This window comes from Myotis brandtii, unplaced genomic scaffold, assembly GCF_000412655.1.
Source record: "Myotis brandtii unplaced genomic scaffold, ASM41265v1 scaffold684, whole genome shotgun sequence".
Lineage (NCBI taxonomy): Eukaryota > Metazoa > Chordata > Mammalia > Chiroptera > Vespertilionidae > Myotis > Myotis brandtii.
In genome coordinates, this window is record NW_005370673.1 from 903818 (window position 1) to 906123 (window position 2306).

General features: G+C 53.3%; 1 long non-coding RNA gene across 1 annotated transcript in view; it reads right to left on the minus strand.

Moving 5' to 3' along the window:
• Window positions 1-223: 223 nt before the first annotated feature.
• LOC106723963 overlaps window positions 224-2306 on the minus strand; it is an 18093-nt gene continuing 16010 nt past the window's right edge. The window contains exon 3 of the long non-coding RNA XR_001359715.1: window positions 224-302. This is a non-coding gene — a long non-coding RNA (uncharacterized LOC106723963). The remainder of the gene's footprint in view (window positions 303-2306) is intronic.

Genomic DNA, 2306 nt, shown 5'->3' on the forward strand with positions numbered 1-2306 from the left:
CGCTCTATCCACTGAGCCAAACCGGTCAGGGCAACATTCTTACTTTTAAGAAATATATCTTTAACAAAGCACAAGACATTATATTAACAGTTTTAAATTTACTTTATAGATTTTCTGTAATAAAAGCTAAAATTAGGTGAACTTAACACTTGTTGAAATATTTAGATGTTTATCATTTAATATAGTAATGTTTTAAAGTTTTAAGTTGCTAAAAACTTTGGAAAATTATGTATAGGCATATGGGGCTGGAGAAAAGGTGGGGGGAGGAGGGAGCAGGCCTCTAGCAGCTTGGATTTAAAACTCTTTAGAGATAATATGTTAAGGTTTGGGTGATAATGAGTTCAGCTTATGATAGTAGCCAGACTGTTAAGTAAGCGTTTGTAGTTTTGCAGTAAATAAAGTTGTTCTTTGGGAAGGGGGGGGTGTGAGAAGGCGCTGAGGTCGGAGAAGTTTTCAGAGTTAAAGGGGTGAGAATGCTGGCCTAGGGATCTAAAGGCTCAGTGAGGAGTCCCTTGTCCGTGTCATGTTATGGAGGAGCTTTGTAAGAAAGCTGAAATTGGGAACTCAGAGGCGAGAGTACCTAGCGAGACTGAGAAAGGAGAGTATTTCTTGTTTAGAGGAGGGGAGAGTGATGGAGGAGATAAGGCGTTTAAGGAGTGACATGGCTTTGTGGGGTGAGTGAAACTGAAGTAGGTGAATGTTGTTTGGGACAGCTGGGCTTTATGAGGGATGGCTGTACCGTTTCAGTCGGGCAAGAAGAGTGGATAAGGGTTATTTAGCAAGATGCAGTGTAGAGGTGAGGTGGCTAATGACTGTGAGACTAATTTGTCAACCCCCATAATAGACACTGAGGAGGGGACAAGGGTCCCAGCGAATTCAGAGAGGGCAGTGACCCGTGTCAGTTAAAAAGGAGATCGGCTATGTGCCACCACAGCTGTTACCCGAGGCTCTGCCCTGGTGATGGAAGTCTGTGCGGCCCTGTCGGGGCCTGGGCAGCTTCAGTCTTCGGTGCCCAGTCCCAGGAGGTCTGGGAGCTCCAAACCGGATCCAGAGGGCGGCCGTGCTGACGTCTGACCTGGAGGGGCCAGACTACAGCCTGATTTCCAGTGGCCTTCCCTCCCGCACCTTGGGCAGGGCCCAGGCGGGGGTCTTGGGTTTGGGCAGGACTTGGCCCGTGTCCTCTCTTGCTGCATTTGAAGCAGGGCCTGGAGGAGGCTTAGCCCTGTCCTACCCTTGTTGGAGGACCGGCACTTTGTTTGGGGTCATGAGAGCGGTGGCTAGGAGCTGAAAGGCCTTCATCTGGGCTTCAGCCTTGGCCTGATCTCATCTTTTGTTTTTGGGTTTGGGTCTCCTCATCTCTATTATTAAGCACCTTAAAGGTCATGTTTAAAAGGTCTCGTTGGGGGGTTTGTCCCCTCTGGGCTTGTAGGGTCAAGATTGATGTATTTTCTCATGGCCTGTGTAAGGCCAGAGAGGAAGACTGCCGGACTTCATGTCTTTCCTGGGTGACCTCTGCTAATCGTTTATAATTAACTGCTCTGTGGGCTACGTTTCTCAGTCCTTCCAGGCAGAGAACAGTGTGGTCTTGAGACCTGAGACCTGCCTGCCTCCCTGATGGTTCCATTGTGGGTCCCTGTCAGGGACAGCGTCCGCTCCGACTGGGGGAGGGGGGGGGGCGCAAGGGGCCTGCTGGTGGAGGGTATCTGGTGGCCCTGGGCATGAAGCCAGATTTGGCGCCAGCAATCTCTCCAAGGGGCACGTTAAGGCTAGTGCCCGAGTGGGGGAGGAAGAGAGCCGAAACCTGCCCGGGAGCGGGTGTGAGACGGGGTGGTGGCCGTGGGATCCGCTGGGTAGGGGGGGCGGGCTCTCAGGCTGCTGAGATGGAGGAGCCACAGGCTCAGGGACCGGGGTTGGGGGATCAAAAGTGGTGAAGGAGGGGGAGGATCGAGATCCTGGGGCTCAGAGTGGGGAAGGAAGATCTGTGAGGAGAGCAGCTGTGACGGAGGGAAGGCCTGTCCTGGGTGTGAAGAAGCCTGGACGCTCGGGACCTCAGACCACTCGCCCTGCCTGCGCAGCATCGTCCAGGTCAGTTGGGGTTTGGAGGCTGGAAGTGCCCTTCACTGAGGCCAGAGTCCTGGCCATCCAGGTCTGACGGTGAGGAAGCAGCCGGAGTGTGGGGCATGTGGTAAGGTCTGCCTTCCGGGAAGTTAGGGCCCAGAAAGGCATCCCGTCTCCCCTAACGCTCACCAGAAACGGACAGGGCCCCCCTCCGTGACAGCGTCCCGGCAGGAGAGGGGGCAGGAAGG